Here is an 8,706-nt window from a genome sequence, read left to right on the forward strand (position 1 = left end):
CGTAAACAAAAGTAGACGCAAACAGAAAACGAGAACCAGCCAGGGACGCATTTTCAACGCCCCTGGCTAGGCGCCAGAATTTCTCACGCCCTACGCTGGGCGCTGAAGTTGCTGCTTGGCCTTCTGGTTAGGCGCAGCAGCCTCGGTGCCCGCGCAAAAGGAAAATACGTAGCACAAAAAAACGTTTGTAAAAAGAATTGCTACGAGGGCGTAAGAAAAGCACTCGATTTCAAAAGCGACTCGTAAAAAATTAATAACTCTTTGCGTCGTTGTTAGGCCTCCTACAACGACAATGCTAGGCACTAAAAACCGAACATGCTAATAATTATGAATGTCACACGGGCAAGTGTTTCGAAAATCCAAAGAATGACCAAAAGAAAGAACTAAAAAGTGTACCAACAAAACAAAGTGTGAAAAACCAATAGAGAGAATCGAAGTCTAGACTAAGTAATACTTGAAACTTTGGGACCTAAACTTTAGCTTATCTTATGCATAGGACTGGTCCTGCCACTTGGTGCCGATCAGGAAATCAACGGTTAGTGCGCCTCGAAGATACATCGCCAACACCAGGTTTAGTGACTCCAAGCTCCGTCTGTCATCCCTCATTTCAAGGATCTCCGCTTCCCCAACCTCGATTCGCGCCCTCAAACATGTCCATCGAAAAATTGCAAGAGCAGATGGCTCAAATGACCCGACTCATGGGCCAACTGAAAATGGAAAACGAAGCTTTATCGGCTGCGCAAGCCAAAAACGACCTCGATAACGAAAAGAGGATTGAAAAAATGGTCCTACAGCAAACCATGGGGAGCAAGTACTTCTCCCTCGATCCTGAACCTTTTCCTGGCAAACTACCAGAAAAATTTAGTTCATCGGACTTACCAAAGTTTAAAGCCACGGATAATCTCCGTGATCATCTATTGAGCTTTGTGAATGCCATGAACTTGAAAGGCGTGGACAAGTCCATGTATTTACCTGCCTTTCCTTTGTCCTTGGAACCTGTGCCGCTCAAATAGTACTATCACCAGGACCCTAAGCTCTTCCCCACTTGGGAAGACTTTGTCAATGTCTTCATCAAGCAATACTCGTCGAACATGGATTTTCAAGTCACCATGCGCGAGCTGGAAGTTCTCTTCCAAAAGAAAAATGAGGGTTTCACAACCTACTTTGCTAGATGGAGGGATCAGGCGGCCCAGCTAATCAGTAGTCCTCCAGAAACAGAATTGGTCCAAAAATTCATTGACAACCTGGACCCGGCCTACAGACAACACCTTAGGTACCTGGGACTTGACACTTTCAAAAGAGTTTATGACGTGGGAATAAAGATCGAGGATGATCTCGCAAAAACAATACAAAGTAAACCCGCACACAAAAGCAATACCTACAACAGGGGCAACACATCCCAAGCCCAAGAAGTCCATGCCGTAGAGGAGACTCCCGCCCGAAGAAGCCTTGGAAGATGGGTCCGAGACCGAAAGTTTGCCCCACTCGGGTCGACTTTGGTACAAGCCTTTGAAAGACTAACCAATCAAGGAAAGTTGAGACCTATAGGCCCCACCCGTGACCCTTCTGTCAAGAACAAATATTGGGTCGAAGGTACTTACTGCAAATTCCATCAAGGAAATGGGCATGACACCGAAAACTGCTGGAATCTAAAACATACGATCCATGACATGATAGAGGATGAAGTGATATCTCTCCCTAACGTTGGCAAACCCAACAACAACAAGAGCCCACTCGGCTCTTGTCACATCTCTCTCAACCAACCAGAAAATGAGAACTTCGACCCTACGGTGTACATTACGCCCCAAGGTGCACCACCCGTTGTGGTCCCTATGGATCGAATCGAGAGAGAAGTGTGCGGTGTGTGGGATGATGATGCTGAAGATATTTACCTATCTCAAGTGTCGGGCCAGGACCTCTTTACTGAAACTTGGCCCGGGTACGCTCTCATTGACACCACCCCTCAGGAGCCCGAGGTCGACAACCTCACCCGATCCGGAAGGATACACCAACCAGATATTCGCCCACCTCCTATGGACGATATCCCAGTTGAGCAAACTCCTGAGAATGGACGGCACACCACCGTCGAGGAAGTCATTGAAAAACCTCTCTTGAAACAACTAAAAAGAACCAAAGCCGAAATTACCATCTGGGATCTCATGTGTACTTCAAAGGAACAACGCGAAAAGCTTATTCGCTCACTCGACCTCATCTCAGTACCTACAGATATCACACCTGACTCACTGGTTAGCCATGTGACGAGAGATGCCGGAGAAAAGGCCATAGTTTTCACTGACAAAGACTTGCCCAAAGAGGGGGGTGCTCACAACAAAGCCCTTTATCTAGTGGTTGGATGCAAAGGACAAAACATCCCCCTAGCGCTCGTAGATAACGGTTCGGCGGTCAATGTTTGCCCATTGCGAACCGCCCATTGCTTGGGGCTAGGAAATGATGACTTCCAAACCTCCACGCAAGGGGTACGAGCTTATGATAACTCCCGAACGCCTGTGTTGGGAAAAATCAACCTCACCATACAAACCGGATCTGTGGCACGCACCACGGAGTTTCAAATAATTGACATCAAGCCCACTTTCAACCTCCTCTTGGGGCGACCTTGGCACCATGACTTAGGAGGTGTGGCTTCTACCTTGCACCAAATGGTTAAACCTAACCATAACGGGGTAATACTAGAAATCCGCGCCCCTCCTCTCGACGTCAGTTGTACTATGGTTGGAACGGCCGAAACTGCAGACGACCTTTACGGATTTCAAATGGAAGAAACAATCCAGTTCATCGAAGATTATGATCCAGCATTCCTAGACCCGCATGCATCCTGAGTCATCCCTAGAATGCTGTTAGCTCAAGGTTATTTCCCTGGAACCCCATTGGGCATAAGGAAGAAGGAATGCACATTCCATCCTTTACCCAACAAATCTACTCCCTTTGGCTTAGGCTATGAACCAATGGAGGAAGATATTGCTGACCGCCTGTCTAGGCTACGCCTTAACAAGGCCAAATAAACCACCCTCCTTCCCCCATATCAAAGAACCCTTAACGGGATGTTCGTTCGGGAAGGAGAAGGACACCCATGCTGTGATTTCCCTGAACCCTTCGTTCAGGATGGCATTGCTAAAACCAGGATTTGAAATCTTCCATGACTGCCACACCTTGGATGAGGCACCCCACCTCACCAAGACTAAAACAACTGAAATATTGGACGACCAGGCTCTATGGACATTGTTTAACGAATCGAGGCCTATGGAGGACGAGACTGTGACGACTACCCTAGCTTTACAAGATGAAGGTTTCGATCCAACCCGGTTAATCGCTCCTGCATCAACACTAGAAGAGATCGAGAACGGATGGGTGAAGACATATCAGTGGGTCAATGCAAGAGGAATAGAATTCAAGATGAGTACCGGTGAAGGACCAAAGTTTTACGAGACTAAACCCAAGGCTTGAGCCACATAGAGCACCGTAGTAAAAAGCGCCTAGTAGTTCTTTAGATTGGTAGAAAAATAATAAAGACTTTAGATGGTCCTAAGACCCCTTAGAATATAGGTCAAGTTTGTTTCAGTGTGTTTTCCTTACTTTCCAAATTAATAAAGGCGTAATATTTCTCCTAAAATTTTATCCTAACACTAAGTAAACACCAAATGTACTTGCAAAATACAAAAATAAAGAGGCGGCCCACTCTAGGTCCAACAAACGAGGCCCACTCGGTCTTGAAATAGTGCCATGGGAACCAGTTCCCGAAACCCACAAAATAAACCGCACCGTCCCATTCATATCCCCAAAAACCTAAAAAGTCAACCAGTGTTATCACAAGAGTCAATCCATGCAACCCAAAGAAATCAAAGGAAATCAAAATCCAAAACAATGCAAATGTTACCAAAAAAACAGATTCATAAGACATAATTCCATCATACCCTTCACTAACAACGCGCACCTCAATCCACCCAAAAAGCCTACACAAAGATCTTCATATCTTCCACACCTTAACCCCATTTTCAAAGCCGTTTCGAGTCACAGGATAGAAAAAATTAATCCGGACAAAAATGCATCTCACGCTAACAGTCAAAAAGGCCTCCGAATTAGCCTCAAAATTGATTTTAAATACGAGCAAAATCAAAGCACTAAAAAAGGAGAAAAAAAGAAATAAATGCAAGAACACGTGAAGCAAAGCGTCAAAAACGACTGCCCAAGTCATTTTCAGCGCCCAGGGCTGGGCGCCGAAATCTTTGACGCCCAAGCCTGGGCGTTGAAACTCTCTGCCTGCCTAAATTTTTTTTAGAAGTGCTCGTCATTTTATCCGCACATAACGGAAAAATAACGAACACTTGGGGGGTACAACACGTATCCAAATAGGCTCACCAAAAAATATAGCCATACAAAAAGTAGTCGAATTTCATTTTTTTACGCGACTTACGGCAAACAAAAAACGGCAGACGAAAATAATGATAATACTTCACTCATTTGACCGATTAAGTAATATGCTACCACCTCAGGGCATATCTATTAAAATCTGGCATCCTAGAACTTATTCTAGCCAGAACTACGCGCGACCTGATTCTGACAAGATACGTAGGCAATCCTTACCAAGGATTCGGTCCAATAAAAAAACAAACATACATAAATTGTGCAAAAAGTGTTAGACATGTAAAAATATAAAAAGAAGGAGAAACAAAAAATGAAAATGAAAAAATAAAATACGCCTTTATTGAAAAATAATAAGAAGGAAAACAAAGTGCCAAGAAATGAAAAAAAACAAACACAACTGAAATAAATAAAGGGCACCTACACCCTAGCAAGAACTACACTACTCTAGTTCTTTCGGATCATCAAATAAAGTCTTGTAGAGGGAAATGTTCGCAGGATCCACCCCCACAGTCTTCTGCGCTGCCCCAATATCAATCTCCATAAGAACCGGCTCCTGGACACTAACTTCCAAAGACGCCAAGACTTCAGAAACATTCTCAGTTATAGCCCGCTCAGCCTCAAGGGCACAGACAATGGTGGGAGAAGGATTATTATCATCAACTAGACTAGTCGCTGTTTCTACAGGCGGCTGAGCCTCCCTAACCCATACATTGTTCCGGCGACGATCTCCGCGAGAGCTTGCATTTCTTTTAACAACAGCAGGCCCCTTCATGTTAGGCATCTTTTTAGGCCTGAAACTGGAACGGGGAAGAACTTCCTTTCGCTTTCGATCAGGACGAGCTTTCACAGTCTTAATACCATAGGTACGAGGTTTGGCAGAATCAGGACCCTCATACTTAACACGAATACGAGGTATCAAAAGCTCAGTCGGCTCCCCATTTCGAGCCTCGGTCCTTACAGCTTTATCATCGGAGCTCATCCACAACTTGTAGTTTTCAGAAAGACCCACAAATCCATTTGTAGCTACGGCCCAACGCGGGAGACCATCATAATACTTAGCCCACGCTAGAACCCGTGCTTGTGAAAAGGCCGCTACCTTAAGTGGTACCGTATCAGAAAAGGGGATAGTCTGCCTTAAACCATATTGACGCATGACTCGGTAAGGGAAAATATAAATGGGTCGAGATAGCCCCAACAAGGAAACATAAACCGATACATCAGAACCCCCCGTCATAGTAGTCAAACCCCACCACGGTACCACCCACTTAATAGAACAGATGCCATAAGTAAAAAAGGAGGCCCGTTCGGCCTCGTCCTGGCCTTGGTGCAAGTATTTTCGGTTACCCAAGGCTATAGGGCGATAATGTTTAGGATCGGCATGAGCTTCCAAGAGCCTAAGCCGTTCCACGAGCCAAATCTGCAAAAAACGGGTACGATCAAAAAATAATAATAAAAAGAAAAAGGTTCCTGGGGTGCAGTTTCAATGCCCAGGACCAGGCGCCGAAAATTCCAGCGCCCAGCCCTGGGCGCTGAAACTCAGCCCCAAGGCAGGACGAATGAAAAATATATATGAAAAAAAAACGTATACGTGCGCAAAAAAATTGATTACCTGCAGTAATAGGGGGCTTCCCTTAAAATATTCAGATTTGGCGTCCTTCTTCAGCTCATCTGCACTCAGCAAAGTCTCGGCAACCACCAAAGGCATAATAGAATAGCAAATTTCCATCTGGCTAATCAAGGGGATCAACCTTATATCACCGAACTCACCATTGTTATTCGACAGCAAATAGTGATTCAACAAGCAAAATACAAGGGCTCGAATATTCAATTTATGTTCGGTCATATTCTTACTAGGTCTAAAGTGATGTTTTACAAGTTTTGCCAAATTAACTTCATCACCTACAACAACTTCAGCAAGCATGTTACCATCTAGTCCTAGGAAAGCCCCTATGGTTATTTTACTCTCTTCAATATTGCCAGGAGTGGCAGGGGTAGCATTAGTAGGATAACCAAGGATCGCAGCAAATTCATCTGGCAAAGGACATATTTTGTTGCCCCGAAAGACAAAAACATGATGATCGGAATCCCAAAAGCTTAGGGCTGCGTGCAGAAAATTATAGTCAATGTTAATTTGTTGTAAGCCTAAAAGTGCCTCTAAGTGGTATTTTAAAAATATCGTTAACAGAAATATACTCAGTGTGGGACCACTTATAGGACACACCTAATCAGGAAATATTGCGACCCACCAAAAGGTTGTAATCACAAAAGCCCTTCTACATAGGCAAAATGAAAAGAAAGTAAGAAATTCAAAATGGGCTCGCCCACCTTCAACGGGCGGGGTCTGCGTCACTAGCCGTGCAGGTCCTCAGTTTTCGTAAAATAAAGTCTTCAAATTCAAAATAGGCTCGCCATCTTTAGCCGGCGGGGTCTACGTCACAAACCGCGTAGGTCCTTATCTTCAAATTTCAATCACAGATTCGTCCACTTCTATCGGACGGGGGTGTCCACCCTTAGCGGACAGGCTTGCCATCTTTAGCCGGCGGGGTCTGCGTCACTAACCGCGCAGGTCCTTAGTCACTGCAGCGATAACCTTTATCGGTTTTCCCTTTTTCCAAAAATTAAAGGATCGGTTTTCCCTTTTTCCAAAAATTAAAGGATCGGTTTTCCCTTTTTTCCAAAAATTAAAGGATTGGTTTTCCGTTTTTCCAAAAATTAAAGGATTGGTTTTCCGTTTTTCCAAAAAAGAACGATGTGATTGGTTTTCCCTTTTTTCCAAAAATTAAAGGATTGGTTTTCTTTTTTTCCAAAAAAGAACGATGAGATCGGTTTTCCCTTTTTCCAAAAATTAAAGGATTGGTTTTCCGTTTTTCCAAAAAAGAACGATGTGCTGGATTTTCCTTCGTTTTACGTCCCATAAAAACAAGGGGGTTTTCTCGTTTAGCTAGCCCTGAAAATGAGAATCTTTAAAAATATTTTTACCTCGTGGTTGGGCTTGGCCAGGCCCAATTACACTCTATAGCTTTGATTTCAAAAAACATCTGTAGCTACTCCCAATGACAAAGTGAGGGAGTTCCTACGCCTCTTTAGATACTTCCAATGACAAAGTGAGGGAGTGTTCTATACTATCCGTTGACAAATCCCAATGACACGTGAGGGATATGTCAACATTTCAAGTGATGACCCTTAAGTCAAATGTTATCACTCGGGGGCTCGTGAGACCCTCGCAAAAACAGGTCACCATGGCTTGTGTGGCGCACTCCGTCTAGTACTTTGACCATCGTCTTATTCGAAGACTCAGTCAAAGTGGGGGCTAACTGTAGACACCTACTTTTGTCCCCATTCCCGAAAGGGAAGGTTCGATGATGAAAACGTAAATCTCCACTTGACAACGCATCTCCTATAAAATAACGAATCTCAATTCCCCTTTTTATTTCACCCGAAACCTGCTATTTATAGAAACCAGCTATTTATGGAAACCTGCTAAAAATAGTAACTGCCGTAATGGGTAGTTGTTAAAAGTGGCAAGTCATAAAAGATAGAAACCTGTCAAAATTAGGTGTTGCACTCCAACATAAATCCTAAATGAGATAGAAATTGAGAGAGAATCCTATTCCTAATATGATTCGAAAGTATGAGTCACGTATTAATTAAAATCCTAACGAGCCTAGAGTTCGTAACGGGCCCAGACGCATCCCGTCACAAGGTTAATACGCACTAAAAGACTCAGTTAAATCTCAAATACTCCGGATTCTAGGAATCTGAATCTGACTAAGAAAAACAGCCCAGATCCTATTTTCAACGCCTGGCTCTGGGCGCCGAAATCTTCGGCGCTCAGGCCTGGGCGCTGAAAATACCTGGTACGTGTTTTTTCCTAATTCCTCGTGGATTAGAGTTCTGCAATTCTATCTTTCCACAAACTCTTTTCTATAAATAGGGCCTTAAGTTCGACGTGAAAAGAACACACAACACACAATTATATTCTGAGTATTGACTCTACACCCCTAAGCCTAAGCCTCACGCTGCAAAACTGATCACGCGTTCTGTCGCAATCGATCCATAAATCGAACAGAACGTATCCTGTCCCATAACTTGAGATTCGTTAAATAAAAGGAGAAATAACAAAGTCAAAGTGGTTAGTTTTCTGAGAACCGTGACACACCTCTCAAGGGTGCGTCGTAATGTGTCCCTTTTCCATGGTTTAATTGCTTTCCTCGCCCTTTTATGAACTGTTAAACTAACTGAAATCTGATTGTTCGATCACGCTTAATAAATATGATATTTTTGGGAAATTGGATTATCATGCTAGGTCCCTTAAAACAATCTAAA

Source organism: Spinacia oleracea, chromosome 3, assembly GCF_020520425.1.
Source record: "Spinacia oleracea cultivar Varoflay chromosome 3, BTI_SOV_V1, whole genome shotgun sequence".
NCBI classification, from domain to species: Eukaryota; Viridiplantae; Streptophyta; class Magnoliopsida; order Caryophyllales; family Amaranthaceae; genus Spinacia; species Spinacia oleracea.